This window comes from Cibotium barometz, chromosome 37 (assembly GCF_041138505.1).
Source record: "Cibotium barometz isolate CiBa-2024 chromosome 37, ASM4113850v1, whole genome shotgun sequence".
NCBI lineage: Eukaryota > Viridiplantae > Streptophyta > Polypodiopsida > Cyatheales > Cibotiaceae > Cibotium > Cibotium barometz.
In genome coordinates, this window is record NC_141082.1 from 20059703 (window position 1) to 20081080 (window position 21378).

The 21378-nt window shown below is 42.7% G+C and overlaps 1 long non-coding RNA gene across 3 annotated transcripts; it reads right to left on the minus strand.

Annotated features, from left to right (window-relative positions):
* Window positions 1-19839: 19839 nt before the first annotated feature.
* Window positions 19840-20903, minus strand: LOC147617039 (uncharacterized). Of its 3 annotated transcripts, none has more exons than XR_015262326.1 (3): window positions 20470-20903; window positions 20247-20336; window positions 19840-20132 (listed from the first exon to the last, which is right to left on the minus strand). It is a non-coding gene; the product is annotated as an uncharacterized LOC147617039 (long non-coding RNA). The 3 variants fall into 3 exon arrangements; XR_015262324.1 differs by having other exon boundaries at window positions 20247-20373; XR_015262325.1 differs by having other exon boundaries at window positions 19840-20336.
* Window positions 20904-21378: the final 475 nt, after the last annotated feature.

The window sequence follows — 21378 nt, forward strand, 5'->3', positions numbered from 1 at the left end:
CATAATCAACAATGGCCCTCAAATACCAAAGTGTGTGTTGCACACTGTCAAGATGTGGTTTATGCAAAACTTGCATAAATTGGCTCTCTAAGCTAATAGTGTAACTCAAATCTGGCCTGCTGATCGTGACATAGATCAAACTCCCCACAATCTTCATGTGCATAGTGGGGTCCTCTAGAACATAACCTGCATCCGCACACTGAGCTTGCCATTTTGATCTAATGGCACCGAGATTGGCACAACCAGCCATCCCATACTTGGACAACATGTACAATACATACTGTCTCTATGACAGCCAAATACCATAAGGTGTGTGAATGATCTTAATGCCCAAAAAGTAGCGCAGATATCCCAAATCCTTCATGTCAAACTTCCTTTTATAAGAAGACTTTTTACATGCTCAATTTCTTCCAAGTTGTTATCCCCAAAAATAAGATCATCTACATAGATGGTGACAATCACAATACCCTTATCACTCTTACACACATACAAAGAGTGATCTGCATTTGCTATATGAAAACCAATAGCGATAAGATACTCAGCAATCTTGACATGCCATGCTCGTGGAGCTTGCTTCAACCCATACAAGGCCACAAAGCTTACATACATACTCTAGGTGACTTGTATCCTCAAAAGGTGACTGATTCATATACACTTCTTGTAAGTCACCATGCAAGAATGCATTTTTTACATCCATGTGATGTAAAACCAGCCTTTAGCTTTAGCAACCACAATCACAGCTCTCACAGTTGCCATCTTGGCAACCCAGGCAAACGTCTCCTCATAATCAATCCCATGTGTCTGCACATATTATTTGGCTACCAATATAGCCCTGTACCTGCTTATGCTACCATCACTATTATGTTTCAACTTATATACCCACTTACATCCATTATCTTTCTTGCCTTTAGGCAATGGAACCAAATCCTAAGTCTCTTTTCCATACAATTCATCCATCTCCTCATCTCCATAGCTTTCTCCCAATACACATTACCAATAGTCTCATCAAAACATGTGGGCTCTATACCGTGCACATGTAAGCATGTCTGCACAGGGTTTTTGACTCTTCGAGATCTTTGTAACCTTGCATTCATGGATTTCAAAGATTTCTTTACACCAGTTGTTCTCATTGCTGGAATCCAACTCCTCATCAAGGCTCATCTCTTAGCCACTAGACTCTTCATAAACAAGAGAATGCTTTGTAGAAATAGAGCAGGCACACCAAGGGGCTCAACCACTTTCGCTTTTCCTTTATGTGATGTACTAACTACATTTCCAAGACTGGTATTATGACGCAGCGTGCCACTCCATGGTCTATGAACAAAACTGTTGTATGAGGACTCCTAGTCCACTCAATGACTATGACTGCTGACTTGCATTCTGTGCAACCACATTTCCACTTATGTCAGCCCCAACATCTTTTTCAGCATCATACCAGCTACTCATCTCATAAAATACAACATCCTTGCTTACCCAAATTCACGTGTAGCAAGATTATAACATCTATATCCCTTTTGCTCAAGGGAATACCCAATAAACACACATTTTTCTGCCTTTAGATCCAGCTTAGTATGCAACTCATCTGCCTTTAGATCCAACTTAGTATGTAACTCATCTGGCACATGCACATATGCAATACATCCAAAATTTTCAAGTGAGACAAATCAGTTTTCTTGCCAGTAAAATTCTCCTCTAGCGTTACAACATGTATGGATGCAGCGGGAGTCATGTTCATGATATAAACTATTTTAGACATAGCCTTAGCCCAATAGCTATACAACATGTTCTTCTTCTCTGTCGTCAATGCTCATGCTATCTCTATAATGTGCCTATTTTTCTACTCTCAGTAAATCCATTTTTATGTAGAGTGTATCTACATGTACACTATCTCTAAATGCCATTCTTTCGGCAAGAAATCAAAGAACTCATTGGAGAAGTATTCTCCCCCTTCGTCTGACCTTAGGCACTTCACATGATTTCTTGTCTGCTTTTCAATCACCATCACTCTAAAATTCTGAAAATGAGTGAAAACTTCATTTTTCTCCTTCATGAAATACACCCACAAATTCCTCGTGTGGTCATCAATGAATGCTACATAATACCTAAAGCCACCCACCCACAGATATAGTCTTCGCAGCAGGACCCCATACATTTGAATGCACAAAATCTAGTACATTCCTGCTCACATTTCTGTCATGTGGAAATACATGCTTCATTTTCTTTCCAAATTGGCATGCTTCAGGTACATTTTGCATACCTTCAACCTTGAACTTAGGTAGCCCTGTCACAATTTCTTTAGTCTGCATAGACTTCATTCTTTGCACATTTACATGCCGAATTCTCTTATACTAAATGTCTATATTTGCAACAACTCCTGAAGTATTTGCAAACATTGCACCACTCACTTCAGGCATATTTACATTCAATGTAACCATTATGTTCCCTTTTGTAACCAGCCTGCACTTATCTTTAAAGTCTTCTACATAACAACAATCATGGTCAAACTGCACCTACAAACCCTACTCAATCATCTGGCCAACAAAAACCAGATTCTTTGTAATGTTCAAAACATGAAGTACATCTACAAGGTGCTTCACCTTACCATCCTTGATTCCAATCCTTGTATTCTTTTACATCTGCAATAGCTGGATTAATCTCTGGTATCTCTGGTGCCTCCTCATCTTCACCTTCAATGTATTCCCAATAGCCTTTTTCCATTAAAAAATTTATCAATCTAAACCTCCAACCATGGAAGTTGTTCATGTCAAGCTTCTTTGCAACAATATGGTTAATTCCATCATTTGATATCTTGTCTACAACACAAACTCACCAAAAAGATCATTCTTGTTTGACCTATATAAATTGTTGTATTCTTTGTAGTGGTACTATGCTGCACCCAAACTATCACAACCAATTACCTTAACTTGTAGACATACACCCAATAGAACTTGTAAGACTTCTTTACATTACACATAGTGTCTGCGCAACCAATTGCCCTTCTTGCAATACCAAAAAAAGAATTCTGTAGAGAATTGAAACCTACCTGCAGTGCCCGTGAATGCCTGCAAACTAAAAAACGAAGATCCAGATGCACCCAAAACATGTTTTCGGCCTAAAAAACTGAAGAACATCATAGTTATTCTAAATATTAGCTCCCACAAAGAAATCCTCTCAATCAGAGTTCATTTGCCGATGCCTCTCCTCCCGAAGAGCTCTCGATAAGGGTGTAGTAGCCAACACAAAGGGGGAAGAGTAGATGAAGCTCTTAACCTCGTACTGCTTCATGTGCTTCTCTTGCTTGCTTATCAGCTCCTTATCATGAACCAGGATCTGATACCATGAAAAGATGAAGGGGATAAGAGAGCTTGAGCTCTTACAAGCACACACACACTCTCACAAATCCTAGAAGAGAACACATAAGGTGAGAGACTGAAAATTATTCGTCTTCGTTAAAACAAAAGAGGTCTATAAAGGAGATTAAGTGACTAACACTAGAGTATATACAAGCAGTCCATAATGTGAACACGCTAAAGTAGAGTGAGTAGGTGTGGACTAGTCAGTGTAGTCCAGCTATAGAATCTTTGGTGAAGATATGTCGATGCTAGCTACCAAACCGGCCAGTGATGTAAGTGTTGAACGGTCTGTAGGTGCCTTGTGAGTGTCAGCTCATGTTGAGCTTGGCATCTCAACATGTTTAGCATTGATAAGCCAGAGGCTACCCTTACTCAGCTCTCTTGCTCCTTGTGACCCATAGTCCTTGGCAAGGGCACCTTTAGATCCATTGGAGGAGGAGGAGGATCCAGAGCAGGAGGTTCATGATGAGAAGGATCAAGAAGAGGACGACGGTCAGGGTCAAGAGATGGAGCTAGTCTTGGAGGATCAGGATCCGAAGCTAGACATGGCGCCAGAGAATCAGGAGCAAGAGTAGGATGTGGCACCATACAGCTAGATGAGTATATATTATTTCTATATTTTACCTCTTTTGAGCTATCATTAGTTTAAAAATTTCCAGAATACTTATATTTGGTCAACTGTGTAGTAGGACACAGAGGAGAGGTACACAAGGGCCTGGTAATGTCACTCAAGACCCTCAACTGAGGCGTCGTTGACACAGGTATGAAGTATGTTTTGTATGTTATACTAGTTATTTCAATGTCCAATAACTATTTGTTTTAATTTCGACGTCTAATAACTATTTATTTTAATTTCCTTATAGGAGTGATGAACGGAGTGTCACATATCCGCTCGAGCAACAAATCCCACCACCATTGGTTCCACGATCCTGAATAGGGGACGAGGATGTAGAGGGCTCCATTGTGATGAGCAGGGACACATTGCGGACTAAGAGAGAGGCAAGGTTTTCCATCGTGGCTTCGAGACCTTGTGGACCTCTATATGCCACAAGCTATAGGTGTAAGAGATCTTTGATTATAATATGAGATGGTTGTAAATTGTAATTGAACTCATTAATAAACATAGAATTTTCATTTAAATGTAGGGACCAAGATGAGGTCAATAAGAAGTTTGTCATTGCATAGCTCAAGCGAGAGTTTAAGGTCGACTGGAGCGCCACAAGTGTGTTCTGCACGAGTGTGCAATTTTACTCATGGACCAAAGAGATAATTCACGGTAATAATATGCAACCTTGTTTGAAAGACTGAGCGGATAACATATGTGTTAATAGTACCAAGTAGGGATCGTGAAACAATAATAGACCAACACTTTAAGTGCTAAACATACCACATAAAGCCAACTCCATATTCTGAGGATAAATTTTGTGAATCCATAAATCCTTAGTCCAAGCTGTGTACTTTGTGCATGCTTCCGACACATAACTACTTCCATAAGCAAATGTCATGTGCAACTTATGTAACATACGGAAGCTTCATGGTCGAATCGGTAACTTCAATGTAAGAATGAATTCAACAATCTTTCATGATGATAATAACACACAAAAATGAAGCACATGTGTGGAAATATATATATATATATAGAGAGAGAGAGAGAGAGAGAGAGAGGGAGGGAGAGGGAGAAGAGGACACAATATTGGGTCCCAAATACCGTCTCTAGGGCCCCCACCACGAATGGTGTATTTACATTATTAGAATGATGCAAATCAAAAAATAAAGACTCAATCTTGACTTGCAATGTTCACCTTGATTGGAGCTATCTCCTTGCTTGTCCGTCAATCCCTTGTGAAAAATGAGATAATGGACTAAATTCATGGCTAGGATTTCTATAATCTTCTCTAGCCCTCGTGGGCCGCATCCTAAAGTTGGCCAACAGCACAAATGCTTATGACTAGTTTAAATAGCATTAAAAGTTGAATATTCATCACGACCAGGTTAAAGTGCATTTAATGCACCTTTTTGCCATCTTTTCACATTGGACAACCTTGCGCATGAACAAGGGAGTGTCTAGGCTACCAGGTATCCATGCACAAACAGTGTGGGACTTCCCGGGGCAGTGCCCTGGGCCCGCTTGGCCAAGGCCCCTAGGGCTAGGCGACAGCTAAGGGCCTTCATGGCCCCTTGGGGTGGTTCTGCCCATCCCATGAAAGGGTTGGTGGGCACAGCTAAGGGCCTTCATGGCCCCTTGGGGTGGTTCTCAGTTGCCCCATGCCCACTGCTGCTGCAAGAGCCTTAGTCTCTTCTCTAGGGTAGTCCTATGGGATGGCCCTTTTTCTACATGCAAACCTACATGCACTATAGAATTCCGACATCTAGTTGCAAGCCAGATACATATATCATCTGACATCGTTCCAGAGGGATACTCACAGTATCGACTAGCATTGCTTCATATGTAAGACAATGCACACCTAATCCCCGACGCATAGAATGGAACCCTGGCTAATTCATCCCGAACTAGGCTCATATGGGACCAATTTTCCACTCTAGGTCATGCACTTTCTTGTTCAGATATGTCTATCTGGCATCCAAGTGCAGGATCCATGTGACACCCTACATTGGGGTACACAGTGACACAGGTTTATGATCATCATCAGTGCATGATTTGTATAGATGTAGTACTTTTTTTAGGAATATTTTCTATATGTCACTCTCCCACATATAGAAACTCTCTCTCTCTCTCTCTCTCTCTCTCTCTCACACACACACACACACACACACACACACATACATTCATGCACACACACAAACACACTTCTTTCTCATGCACACGTGCACTCTCTCTCTCTCTCTCTCTCTCTCTCTCTCTCAAACACACACACACGCACACACACACACACATACACACCCACATGTAAATATATATTATCTATAATATTATGTTTTATTATATTTAGAGACGTATACCTATATATACATGTGCATTTATAAAATAAATAAACACATATACACATATTTTTAATTAATATTAAATTTAATTAATATTAAATTTTCACATGTGGGGATGCATGATGAGGTGTGTCTCTTAAATAAGTGTATCTTATATACAATGTCTTTTGTCTTCTCTTTTGCGTACATATGTATGTGATTATGTGTGCACATACACACGTATGTGTGATTGTGTAATGTCTTCACGCTGTCGTGCCATGGCACGTCTATGGTGTGAAACCATGCATGTGAGGCCATTAAATATAAATCTAGATGCATGGGATTAAGTGCCATGACTTGAGTCATTTTATGATGCCTATGTACATATGTTCATATTATAAATGAGGTTCAATAAGACGAGCTGAGGCTGAGCCAGGTCTCGAAGCCTCTGTACATAAATGTGGTGTGAATCATGGAGTTTTTATGCTTATGGTAAACCTTGAGGTAGCACGAATTATCAATGAACCAAAAGCAGCATCACTTTCTTATGGGGCTGACAAGAAAGAGGGATTAGTTGCAGTTTTTGATCTTGATGGAGGCACAAGAAAGACTAAAGGGGCCGGTGTTGCCTTGAGCATTGGTGTGGAAAGAGTGATGGTGGCCATCACATTGGGCTTTAAATAAAATAAAAAAATAATACATATAAACGTGGCCGCCAATGTGAAAGGCCACATGGTTGCTTGTTTGTTTGCCGAGTAGCCGCCAGCGAAGGAGTTCTAGAAGGTGGTGAAAGCATGGAGAGTGCGGGTGATGCGTGGCGGCCTGGGGTACGAGAAGCGGGGGCTGGTAATACTGCGGGGAGAGGAGCAGAGAGGTGGTGGTCGTCTACAAGCGCAGAGCAGAGGCGTGGTGAGATACTAGAGAGTGGCCGCCTCAGAGTTGGTGACTGATGCTGGTTTCGTGGGTTGCAGCCGTCTTTGGAGCCTGGAGCGCAGACACATGGCCTCTCTGACCAGCGTGAAGCACTAGTGAAGCGAAGGCACGGGTGAGTTGGGTTGTGCTGGAGGACGCCGTTGGAGCTGGTAACTGAAGATGATGGGTTTGCAACGACTGGAGTGTGGCCGGCTGTAGAGGGGAGCCGCGTCGACTGTATCACAAAGGGAGGCGGCTTGTGACGGCCTCAGGGTAGCAGTTGAGAGGGTGTGGCTCTCTGGTTTTGGAGAGATGCATGCAGGCAAGAGGCGGACCAGTGTGCAGAGCTAAGAGGAGAGGACAAGTTCGCCACAAAAGAAGGCGCTGCAGTAGCTTCAAAGGCAGAGGGAGCCTATGAAGGTGGGTGCAGCTGACAAAGGGCAAGCAACTGGTGGAAGCCGCCTTGGGCTTTCGACAAGTGAGGAAGGCTGGCGACAGAGAGAACACGAGTATGTGGGCTGCTGCACAGAGAAACGCTTGCAGAGGTCTTAATCTCATAATGTTATTTGTTTTCTTGGGTTTTGGAAATCATGTGATGATGTATATATGCCATATGCCATCTTTTGCTTTGTGAGTTGTTGGAATCTAAAAGCAGGTTTTCATGAGATCAAGAGTCATCTTGAAATGGTGATGTTGACATTATGTGAAACATGTGATGTGAATGGTCACATGTATATGGAAATCTTTTGAAGATTGTGCTATGCCTACATGTGTTATGTATGAGGCACTTGGATAAAGGGTCAGGAGATCTATGCTTGAAGCGGGTCATGCTCTTGACTCGTAACGTATATGCATTCATCAAGCTGAATTTGGGGTTGCTTTGAAGTGAATTGGCACATGTACATGTCGACCAAAATTGAGATGTCATAACCCCCTTGAAGAGTTATATGTTTTGTTTCCTTGCTGGGATTTGAAGCTACTCTCACAGCCAGAAGTCTCGCACTTGCCCAGCGATACCGCCCATGTCACGACAGCTTTGGTGAACCCGACGTGAGACTGCTGGGGTGAGAGTTAGTGGTGAAATACACAGTGCAAGCTATGGCTGAGAATCCTGAGGGAGAGGGGGTTTGTTTTGACCCTGGGGTTATGCAAATGTTTCAGATATTTACTATGTATATGCAACAGCAGCAAGCGGCTGAGAGGGGGCAAATTTCCACGACTAAAGCACTGCAGTCAATCGTGAAGAAGGTGGATCAATTTGATGGTAAAGACATCACAAAGTACCTGCGCAATTACACAAAGGAAATGGAGCTAAACAGGGTGACTAAGGAGGATATGGTTCGAAGCTTTGAGCTCGTATGTGTCCCTGAAATAAGAGAGCGCATAAGAGGATTAGAGGCAGCACATGGTGGCAGAAATTGGGAGGAGTTCAAGCTTGCTTTGAAGGATGATTATTTCATGGAGGATTCTGAGCGGGTGACCAAGCAAACTTTCTTGGAGTGGGTTACAAAACCCATTAGGGCAGGCTTCTATGCAAAAGCCTCAAAGGAAGGAAGGGTTTACATTCAGATGTATATGGTGTGATGACCCAGAACATGCGAAAAAAGACTGTGCCAGCTATAAAGAAGCCCTCAAAAACCAACTTGTATTTTTCAAAGATGGAAAAATCCACCTTACAGAGACTGGTCTTCCGTTAAGCACAAACTTTGGGAAAGGAGGGATGAAAAAGTTGGTTGAAGATATGGCTACCAGCCATGCCATCTCTATGGTTGAGACAGCAACCTATGGGTTAAAGGCCAGTCATCAAGGCAGGAATCTGAGAAGGATGAAGACTATGAGAATGAAGATTTTTGGCCATCAACAATGGAGCTAATTGCATCAAAGAAGGTGTCTAAGCAGGCTTTGCATGAGGCAAGAGACTGTATACGTCTTGAGACTGACTGGGAAGAACCTGTGGATTCTCTATTTGTTCATGCCTATATTGCAAAATGCCAGAATAATGAGGCACAGGTTGAGGAAAAGCGTAAGAGGGAAAATGAGGAAGGAGGGCCATCAAAAAGGGTCACCCGTGGTAGTGGAAAGAAGGACCCTGGGCCATCACATGTGCCTCCGCCGCAAAACCAGCCTCCACAGGAAGTATCAATGGAAGAAGCACCAGCAAAGATGAAGCAGCCTCCACCCGTGGTAGTGGAAAGAAGGACCCTGGGCCATCACATGTGCCTCCACAGGAAATATCAATGGAAGAAGCGCCAGCAAAGATGAAGCATGAGAAGGAGAAGGGTAAAGGGAAAAGTCCGCTCTACAAGCTCCAATCCGATATTGAAGCTGCAACAACGGACCTCAAAAAGGTGCTAGAAGAGAGGATTCTAAACAGTAGGGTGGAATTTACACTAGGGAAAGTCTTGGGGATTGCAAAGAAAGAATTCCATGATGAGATAATTGATATTATACGAAGGAAAAGGCAGTCCATAATTGAATCTATTCCATCACAGGGGGATATAAGCACTTCCAAGACTCATGGAGTATAGGTACAGCAAAAGGAAGAGAGAGAGAATGTGGTGGAATGCAATCACTCTACTGGAGGGGCACGACAAGTGCGCTTTGTGGATGAGGGTGATGAAAAAGAAGTTCTTGCAAAAAGTCATTACTCCAGGAATCATTGGGCAAGGGCCACCACTGAAACCCTTGTCAAGATAGGAGACTTGGAAGAGCCGTATGTTGCCTTAATCGATCATGGGTCTGAAATAAATCTTATGGCTAAAAACCTCTACAACAAATGTAAGTGGCCAATGGATGTAGATCATGGGTGGATGATTAAGGCGGCTAATAACTCATCTGGAGAGCTCTATGTAGCCTGTCCAAATGTAAGGGTAACTATAGGGGATGTGAAAGATGACCAGAACTTCTTTGTCCAGGAGATGTCATCGTATCCCCTTATCCTTGGGCAACCCTATATTACAGCTGTGAGGATGGAGACAAAAGTCTTGGACGATGGCTCGGCGTATGCAAGAATAAGGAGCAAAGATGGCAAGAAAGCTGTTCAGTTCTTGACAGTTTGCATCAACCATGAAAGGAACCGCGAGTCTCTTCGAGAACAGTCACTCCCAAAGATAAACAGAGAATTCATGAACTACAGGGAGATGAGGGATTTTGGCTAGGTGCCATTGTAAAGCGGGATCGCAATGGTACAAGGGGCAATGAGTTCTTGCAGGACTCAATCAATGTAAATAACTTTTCAGCAAACTTTCAGAGATTCTCTAGCTATGGGTCAATAGTCTTTGTAAAAAGCAAGGATTTGAAGTGTGGTATACGTCGATATGTACAAAATGTACAAAAAAGTCTTGAGCAGTGTGGTCTTTTGGAGAAAAATGAGTTTATTTCAGGTGTGCTTGACGAGGTGTCATTTTTGGATACTATGGATGAGCTTTCTGCCATGGAAAGTGCATGCTTACAGGGTGGAAATGAGATGGTAATTGTGTCATCTGTGGGGATGTATGATATAATCCGAGAATTTGAGGGAATGGAATGTAAAAACATGTATTATGAGATGGATGCTCGTGTTGATACAAAGTATAAAACGGTTGCAAAGAAGGTGAAACCAGTTGCCTTGCCCCTGCCCCACCAGAAAGCAAGGAGAAGATAGATGAAGCCTCTATGCAACTAAATCTCAGAGATCCGAAGAAAATTGGGCATAAGTTTACACAGGAAACCCTAAAAGAGCTGAAGATCGGTGATAAGGATTTCCTGTTACCAGTTGAAAAGGAATGCTTTGAGGAGATGCTTGTAAAACATGGGAAGGCCTTTGCTTTTCAGCTGCATGAGATAGGCTGTGTTGATCCAAGCGTAATAGCGCCAATGGTGATCTTCACTGTTCCACATGTGCCCTGGAACCTGCGGCCAATTCCAGTACCAAAAGCTCTCTTGCCAAAGCTGATGGAATTACTAAAAGAAAAGATCAGGATGGGAATTTTGGAGCCATCATGCGCTCCATACTCCAACAGATGGTTTACCGTGCCAAAGAAAAATGGAGCATTGCACTTCATTCAAGACATGCAACCTGTAAACAAGGTCACAATCAGGAATGTGGGAGCAGGTCCGATTGTGGACGAGTTTGCAGAAGCATTTGCAGGGAAAGCTATATACTCTATGGGTGATCTGTATTCGGGATATAATCAGTTCCAGCTGGATATACAAAGTAGGGACATGACCACAATGAAAACTCCTTTGGGTTTGGTAAGGATGTGCACCTTACCACAGGGAGCCACCAACTCAGTGGCGCATATGATGAATGGAATGAATAAAGTCTTACGAGACTTTATACCACAAATAACTATGCCTTTTCTGGATGATGTGCCCATAAAAGGCTGTGATGAAAAAGATAAATATGGGGATTTGGATTCAAAAGGGTGCTGCAAGTTTGTGGCAAATCATATAAAAGATTGTGATAAAATTCTATCCAGGCTTGAAGAGGTGAATCTTACTTTGTCTGGATTGAAATCAGTGTTTGGGGTTGGTGAAGTACTAATCGTGGGGCATCTTTGTAGTACTAATGGGCGCAGACCTTGTCCAGCCAAGATAGATGTGATACAAAGAATGAAAGAGATATGCATTAATGTTACAGAGGTGAGGAGATTTCTTGGTGCATGTGTCTTTTATGTTATATGGATCCCACATTATGCACATGTAGCAGATCCTCTCTACCAACTTTTGAGGAAAAATCAGAGATTTTTATGGAGTGCTGCACATATTAAAGCTATGCCGAAGCTGAAATGTCTGCTCCAATCATCACCTACTCTAAGGAAGGTACATTATGAGTGTGGCAGGTCTGTGATTGTAACAGTTGATACTAGTCCTACTGGGATAGGATGGGCAGTAGGGCAAGATGATGAGGATGATCACAGGTATGTAATCAGGTTTGGAGCAAAGGTACTGAGCATTCGCCAGCGAAATTATCTGCAAATCAAGAGGGAGTTATTGGGAGTAGTCACTGCTCTAAAATGTGAAAAAGAATATCTTATTGGAGCATCCGCGCTTGTGGAAACTGACTGCTTGCCACTCCTTGGGATGATTGCAAGCTATCACTCCAGATATCGCTATGCTCAGGTGGATTGCCTATATCAAGTCACTAAATCCTGAGTTTAAGCATATTGCAGGGAAGGACAACCCAGGCAGATATGCTATCAAGAGCCAGGTATGAAGATGAAGAAGGGATGATTAGTGACATTGATGATGTAGGCACAAAGTTCTATACTATTGCACATGCAAAAGGGGACCATGCTTGCTTATCAAATGCACTTGAGTCTTTTACTGAGGAAATGTATGAAGGAGATTGGTTGCTTATTGGCCAATACTTGAGTACCTTGACAAGGCAGGAAAATTGGTCTGACTTAGAATTCAAGAGGATCCGCAGAAAGGCATATGGGTATTTTCTAAAGAATGGGTACCTGTGGAAGCATCCTAAGCAGAGGAATGCTATGCCACAGAGAGTTATATGTGATAAAGAGACTCAAGGGAAGCTCATGAAAGAATTCCATGAGAGTCTCTGGGCTGGACATCGAAGTGTGTGGGCCACCTTCACCAAAATAAAGGAAAGATATTGGTGGAAAGGAATGTACAAGGATGTATCCCAATATGTGGAAACATGCATGGTATGTCAAATGTACTCGAATGTGCGACATCGTGATGGCCTACAACCAACCTACCCACCTGCCATGCACTACAAATGGGTAGTGGATCTAGTTACAATGCCCTTGGGAATCTGGCAGATGCGGTACGTAGTACTTGCAAGAGAAGACCTGACAAATCAGGTGGAAGGGCGTGATCTTAGAACAAAGAGCACGGAAACAGTATGCAAATTTCTCTTGGAAGATGTGATTTGCCGGTATGGTTGTGTTGGGAAAATAACACCTGACAGGGGTGAGCTAGATGCTGAAGAAGCAAGGGAATTCTTTTCTAGAATTGGCATCAAATTGGCCCTAACATGTGCTTACAACCCTGAGGGAAATGGTAAAAGCGAGCGAGGACATCCTCCAATCATTAAAGCTTTGGCTAAGGCATGCAGAGGAAGAATGCGGGAGTGGCCAAGGCTGCTACCATATGCTTTATGGGCTGACCGTACAACTCATAGCTCAGTGACAAGATACATGCCTGCAGAATTAATGTATGGTTCGAAGCTGGTAATGCCAGTTGAAGAAGTAGTCCCAACTTGGAATGTGTCAGGACTATGGTCCTACGGAAGTCGAACCCTAGCATAAGTTAATAGCTTTCGGAGTCTCGAGAGTATTATTAGTGCTAGCGGGGTTCAGGGGTTAATGGGCGTTAGGGTTTGGTCGATGTGTGTACACATCTAAGTTAGCACGGCTCTTAAGTAAGATGGGCGGCCGGGCTAGGAGGTGTGGACACAGGCTAGGGTTTTGGTATAAAACCCAACGAGAAACCCTAACTCGTCATTATATGGTTGGGAGGTGAACCGACTTCCACCCTCTCTTCTTCTCCACGCCTAGGCTATGGCGGCTTAAGGAAGACGCAGCCATAGCGGAGGCGTTACAGAATGTATTACCCTGGTTGGAAGAATTGAACAGGGAAGACCTCCTTGCATTGCGAATGAGGCAGTTGGAGAGAAGGCCTGAAGATATAGAGCTTGCTAAAGCTCGTTTGAAAGATGCAAGGTTGAAAAATAAAGAAAGATTTGATAGAAGACACAGACTCCGGCCAAAACCCATTGAAGAAGGTGATTGGGTCCTAATGTATGATAGTAGTCTTGACAACCAGTTCACTATGCAAAGGAAGTTTGCAAAAAGATGGTTTGGCCCTTACATTGTCAAGCATGTGCATGGAAATTCCACGTATACCTTGTGTGAGCTTGATGGAACAGAGATAAAGAATCTTGTAGCAAGCAAAAGGATCAAGATGTTTAAAAGAAGGTATGACAGTGATCCTTTTGATTCACAGGGGACTCAAGATGAGAGGCTTGATAGTGATAGCATGGATATGGTTGAAGAGGAAGAGGATGATCTTCCTGGTAATGTAGAAGATGAAGATGACATCCAGATATATGTGGATCTTAATGATGACTTGGCACATACCCGAGGATGTGCAGGTTTAGAGGGGGCGGATGTCGTGCCATGGCACATCTATGGTGTGAAACCATGCATGTCAGGCCATTAAATATAAATCTAGATGCATGGGATTAAGTGCCATGACTTGAGTCATTTTATGATGCCTATGTACATATGTTCATATTGTAAATGAGGTTCAATAAGACGAGCTGAGGCTGAGCCAGGTCTTGAAGCCTCTGTACATAAATGTGGTGTGAATCATGGAGTTTTTATGCTTATGGTAAACCTTGAGGTAGCACGAATTATCAATGAACCAAAAGCAGCATCACTTTCTTATGGGGCTGACAAGAAAGAGGGATTAGTTGCAGTTTTTGATCTTGATGGAGGCACAAGAAAGACTAAAGGGGTCGGTGTTGCCTTGAGCATTGGTGTGGAAAGAGTGATGGTGGCCATCACATTGGGCTTTAAATAAAATAAAAAAATAATACATATAAACGTGGCCCCTGCCAATGTGAAAGGCCACATGGTTGCTTGTTTGGTTGCCAAGTAGCCGCCAGTGAAGGAGTTTTGGAAGGTGGCGAAAGCATGGAGAGTGCGGGTGATGCGTGGCGGCCTGGGGTACGAGAAGCAGGGGCTGGTAATACTGGGGGGAGAGGAGCAAAGAGGTGGTGGTGGTCGTCTACAAGCGCAGAGCAGAGGCGTGGTGAGATACCAGAGAGTGGCCACCTCAGAGTTGGTGACTGATGTTGGTTTCGTGGGTTGCAGCCGTCTTTGGAGCCTGGAGCGCAGACACATGGGCTCTCTGACCAGTGTGAAGCACTAGTGAAGCGAAGGCACGGGTGAGTTGGGTTGTGCTGGAGGACGCCGCTGGAGTTGGTAACTAAAGGTGACGGGTTTGCAATGACTAGAGTGTGGCCGGCTGTAGAGGGGAGCCGCATCGACTGTATCACAGAGGGAGGCAGCTTGTGACGGCCTCAGGGTAGCAGTTGAGAGGGTGTGGCTCTCTGGTTTTGGAGAGATGCATGCAGGCAAGAGGCGGACCAGTGTGCAGAGCTAAGAGGAGAGGACAAGTTCGCCACAAAAGAAGGCACTGCAGTAGCTTTAAAGGCAGAGGGAGCCTGTGAAGGTGGGTGCAGCTGACAAAGGGCAAGCAACTGGTGGAAGCCGCCTTGGGCTTTCGACAAGTGAGGAAGGCTGGCGACAGAGAGAACACGAGTATGTGGGCTGCTGCACAGAGAAACGCTTGCAGAGGTCTTAATCTCATAATGTTATTTGTTTTCTTGGGTTTTGGAAATCATGTGATGATGTATATATGCCATATGCCATCTTTTGCTTTGTGAGTTGTTGGAATCTAAAAGCAGGTTTTCATGAGATCAAGAGTCATCTTGAAATGGTGATGTTGACATTATGTGAAACATGTGATGTGAATGGTCACATGTATATGGAAATATTTTGAAGATTGTGCTATGCCTACATGTGTTATGTATGAGGCACTTGGATAAAGGGTCAGGAGATCTATGCTTGAAGCGGGTCGTGCTCTTGACTCATAATGTATATGCATTCATCAAGCTAAATTTGGGGTTGCTTTGAAGTGAATTGGCACATGTACATGTCGACCAAAATTGAGATGTCATAACCCCCTTGAAGAGTTATATGTTTTGTTTCCTTGCTGGGATTTGAAGCTACTCTCACAGCCAGAAGTCTCGCACTTGCCCAGCGATACCGCCCACGTCACGACAACGCGTGCATGTGTTGTGCAAGTGTCTTGATTGTGTGTATGTGTTAGTGTGTATTTGTTGTGTGTGTGTGTACATGGTATGTATGTTTTTATATATGTGTATCCATAGCGAGTGTATGCATGTATGTGTGTGTGAGCATATGAATATACTGGTGTGTACATCTATGTGTGTGCACGTGTAGGTGCATATGTGTGTGTGTGAGTGTGTGCATGTCCATGTGTGTGCACATGTACTTGTGTGTATGTGAGTGTATTTATGTGCTTGTGTGCATGTATACACGTGTGTTGAGTATGTGTGCAAGTGTGCATCTCTCTCTATGTTGCATGTGTGTCCATGTGTGCGAGTGTGTGTATGTGTGTTTGTATGTGTGTGTATGTATCATGTGCTTGTGTCTGCGTGTTATGTGTGTGTGTGTGTATGCATGAACATACATGTGCGTGTGTCGATATACATATAAATCTATTTATATATACATGCTTACATACCTATAGATACACATACATAAATAATATATATACGTGTGTGTGTATGTATATTCTCTCTCTTACACATGCACATAATATATATGTTTGTGTGAAGAAGTGGTTGGTCTCTCTTTTTAGGGATCTTAACCATAGCATAGTGGTAGTACAGGATAAGTGGTCACCAGCGCGGTGGTTTAACCAGCACGGTGGTAGTATTGGATAAGTTATCACCAACACGGTGGTTGGTATCGATGACAGACAAATCACATCATATTTAATTTAGGACAGTGGTAGTCACCAGCGCGGTGATATTTAATTTAATTAAGCTGATTTAGGACTGCAACCAGCGTGGTGGTAGTACTAGGAAGTGGTTGGTCTCTCTTTTTAGGAATCTTAACCAGCACGGTGGTAGTATAGGATAAGTGGTCACCAGCGCGGTGGTTTAACCAGCACGGTGGTAGTATTGGATAAGTTATCACCAGCGCAGTGGTTGGTATTGACAGACAAATCACACGATATTTCATATAGGATAGTGGTAGTCACCAGCGGTGATATTTAATTTAATTAACTAATTTAGGACCGCAACCAGCACGGTGGTAGTACTAGGAAGTAGTTGGTCTCTCTTTTTAGGGATCTTAACCAGCACGGTGATAGTAAAGGATAAGTGGTCACTAGTGAAGTGGTTTAACCAGCACGGTGGTAGTATTGGATAAGTTATCACCAGCACGGTGGTTGTTGGTATCGACATACAAATCACACGATATGACCATGGTACCAGCACATTGGTTGGTTGTGCATGATAACCAGCACAGTGGTAGTATTGGTGGATAAGTAATCACCAGTGCAGTTGTTGGTATCGCACTAATCACACGATGTTTCATTTGTACGAGATGAATGCCATAAAAACATTTTCTGTGTTTCATCTTCGATGTTGTACGTCCAAGCTATTTCTTCTTTGTTTCAGGGTATACCAGCATAGCTAATGTCGCTCTCTTTGCTGTTAGTTGATCTAAGTTGTGCACCCCTTTCATTTTCTGTAGGCCATCTCTCAAGTTAGAAAGCAGTGTCTCGCGGTTTTTGACGTTTCAGGGTTTTTGGGGTTTCGGGGCAAAACGTTTTGGCCTTCGGCTAAGAAACGCCAAGGGTTTTTGGGGTTTCGGGGCAAAACGTTTCGGCCTTCGGCTAAGAAACGCCAAGGTTTTGTTTTTTATTTTATATAATTTTGCATTGCTAAAGTTCCAAACAATAGAAACTTTTAACATTTTGAGAAACTTTTTTTTTTTAGAAACCAAAAAAATTAGGAGTTTCTAAAACGTTTCTTGAGTTTTGGGGTTTCGGGGTTTCTCACTCCAGAAACGCATTTTCATGTGACTATGATCTTGTGCATGCATCTCCTCAAGTGTTGGCAGGGTTGTCACTCTATGAATTTTAGGGTGCAAGGTAAAGCTTCTAATGACACGAGACTTGTACTCATCTGAATGGCCTGATGTTGTTGCCGTGAATTCTCCCACCAATCGATTGGCCACAGCTCGTGCTCTTCGCTCCGATGTGGCAATGTTCGACTGCGTCCATCTACAATCGCCGCTTCCTACTTCTGCTCCGCAAGGAGTCTTATGTCTTCTCATTGTTTCTCCCTCCGCATACGTTGCAAAAGTGTATTGCATTGCTGCTTTGAGCTTGTTTCCTCGTCCGTGCTATTTCTTTCCTCGTCCTACAATCTGCTCCTTGTGCCTTGACCAAGCTTTTCAGCGTTCCTATCTCGCCGCCTTTGTGTGGTTCTCTTGCAAGCCATGAAGAGCTGCATATTGCCATTGCCATGGAGTCGATCAGATAGAGATCATCTAGCTTAAGAGGCGAGCAAAGAAAAGAAGATAGAGACCACCAAGCTAGTGAGGCTAGCAAAGCAAAGCGATCAGATAGAGACCACCAAGCTCGTCAGGTGAGCAAAGCAAAGAAGACAACTTACCAGGCTAAAGAAGACAATGCCACACCAAATCGTGCAGCTTGTAGGGTAGGGGACGAGCTGCATCTTGCCATTTCCATGGAGATGATCAGACAAAGACCAACTATCTGGCGAGGCAAGTAAAGAAAAGAAGACTTCTATAGCTACAGCTTGTCAATGCTATCGTAATAGTCAACACTATGAGGGCCACAATTATGGAATAATTTTATACATAACATCACAAAAGATATCTTAATATGTTTTATAGTTGTAACACATATCACGTCATTTACTAAGATGTTATGAGGGCCACAATTATGGAACGATTTTATACAGAACATCACAATAGATATCTTAGTATGTGTTATAGTTATGTAATGCATATTATGTCATTTATTACGACACATTCTTGTGGCGTGTCGAGTGTGACATTGGTTGATGATGCTATAAGGATTGATATGATTTTTTTCCCAAGTGTAGGATCCTACCTTATTGTAGTGGTTACTCTGCCTAAAAAATGTACTTAATTTGCTTTGAGATTGTTGTAATTTACAGCCTTTTTCCATAATTGATATCATGGGATGAGGAAAAATAGCATAGCTAACATGGAACCCATCAAACAAGGGAAGGATGTGTTAAAACGAAGGATTTTTATTAGAAATTACCCACAAGTCCCTAGGGTTGGCTCTATAGTGGTCGCATGTGAGGATGCCCAAAAGGCCTTAGGAGGTTAAGGATGCAAGCCATGGTGAATAAAGGAGATAGAGAGACATGCACATAGAACTTTATGAGTAGGTGTTTTATTATTAAAAATAGACCTACATCGATATAAAAAGCTTGATCCAATGGTATGCCTAGTAGTTCGTTGTGAGAATGTATGCTAACATCTTGAGCTAATGTGAATGTGTACGGCATGTGGCATATGTAAATAATTCCTAACAATTGGAGCAAATCATTGCATAGGTGATACATATAATTTTCTTATGGGCTTATATCCCGAGCACATATTGGCCCTAAAATGTGTTGCTTATGAGTATAGCTAAGGCATACATTGGCCCTAAAATGCAATGCCAAAAAATGAACTTGAAGATTGTGCTGTGACACATCTGCATGTGATTTTTCTTGGTATTTTAGCTGCTTTATTATGATATTCTTGATGGAGCTAATAGAAGTTTAGAGAACCATGTCCTAGATACCAATAGTACTAGTTGTGTTAGACTTCTCATATATATCTTTGCATTAAACACACTTCCAAGACATTTTGCAACTTATTTACATGGATTTTTTTTGTCATGTCCAATGATCCTATAGTGCAAACAATGATGCATATATGTGGTCAAGAGATGAAGTTTCGGTTGTGGAAACATTTAGTGGAGGTGGAGATAGCTTTCCAAATGTTTTCATGGAGACAAGTGCCAATCGGTTTTCTTTCAAATAAAAATGACATGAGAATGAGTGCTAAGAACACTTCAAAAAGATTAAACTCAAGCCACCAAGGGAATTAACACAATGATTACACATGAATCTTACCAAGCTCCATATTCAAACCAATATGGAAGCCATGTATATAGAAGTGCATAAATGCATCCACTAGGCACCAAACAAGTATGGAAGCCATGTATATAGACTAGGCTTCAAATTCTCACCAAACAAGTATGCAAGCCGTGCTTAAATCACTTCTTAACTAAACGCATCACTGCTGGATCCATCCTCAAGAAGAGAAGAGCCATAGCTACATAGATCTGCACCAAGCTTAACCAAGGATGGAAACTTAAGCAAATGCTGGCAAGGCAAAGGCGGTATATACTCGATCATTCAACAGACACCATTGTAGCTTTTTGTGAGAATTGACTTACAATTTTGATCTTTTATGAAGTGCTGATGAGCCCAATCGATTAGATAAGATGAAAGATGTAAGACGCAGGCAGCTCTACGCTCAGTATGATCTGAAAGACGGGCGTAGAAGCCCATGTTTAGTAAAATCTGGATGGATTAGGGGAGACTTCATGTCAGCTACATTGAAAACTGTGTAAGGACATGGTCCCGTGCAGTAGTGAAACATACATATGGATGTGTTACCTCCCAATAAATGGCGCCACCACTATGAGAAGAACCAAGAGGCCCACGGGCAACAGCAGGATGATGAAGGGAGGAGGGGCCAGGGTAGGCAGGAACCATGGCGACGCCAGTAACATGATGGTGAGAGCAAGGAAGAGACAGAAGGAAAAGCTTGGGTCGGCCATTAACACTGCCGAAATGCTGTAGATGAGCTTAGAATTGAAAGGAGGCTGCAAGCTGCAATGGTTATGGAGTCCAGCTTTTACCATGACAGTAACATGATGACGGGTTTAGGGTTAACAATGCTCATGCAGTCTGCGAGGCTGCGCGTTGAAGCAAACGGAGCTATGGAAGAGCTTATAGAAGAAGTGTCGGCTGAGGGCGAGCATCGAAGAAACCTAACAAGTTGTCCAGCAGGCCAACAGGGAATCTCGTGTACTATACACGATACCCAAAGCAACTGTCGTTTCGAACAGTGCAGCGGCGGCAGCCTCTCCTGTTCAAAACCCACGTGGAGGCTTGATATTTTACCCAATAAACAAGTTAGGATTCATCGCATCCTCACCGACGATGGCCCAATGAGGACACAATGAACTAGTAGTACCGACCTTTCAGCGGCGCTGCACCCGTTTCATTTACTGTCCTCCTGAACTTGCCAGTCGCTTTAAACCTATATAGTATATAGTAGCCTGTAAAATTTTTGAAAGGTCTCATCTGAAAGGTCTCATCAAAAACCATTTATAAATCAAAACCACCCCCCCCCCCACACACACACACGCACAAACTTCGAAACCAAATCATCTATCTCTAAGGGCCTGTTCACATGCACTGGGTGGTGGTTGCCATTTGGATAATCTCCAGGTGGTATGCATTTGGTTCATGTGAGTTTCAAATCTACTTGCATACTACACCTTTTTATGTAGCTGCAAT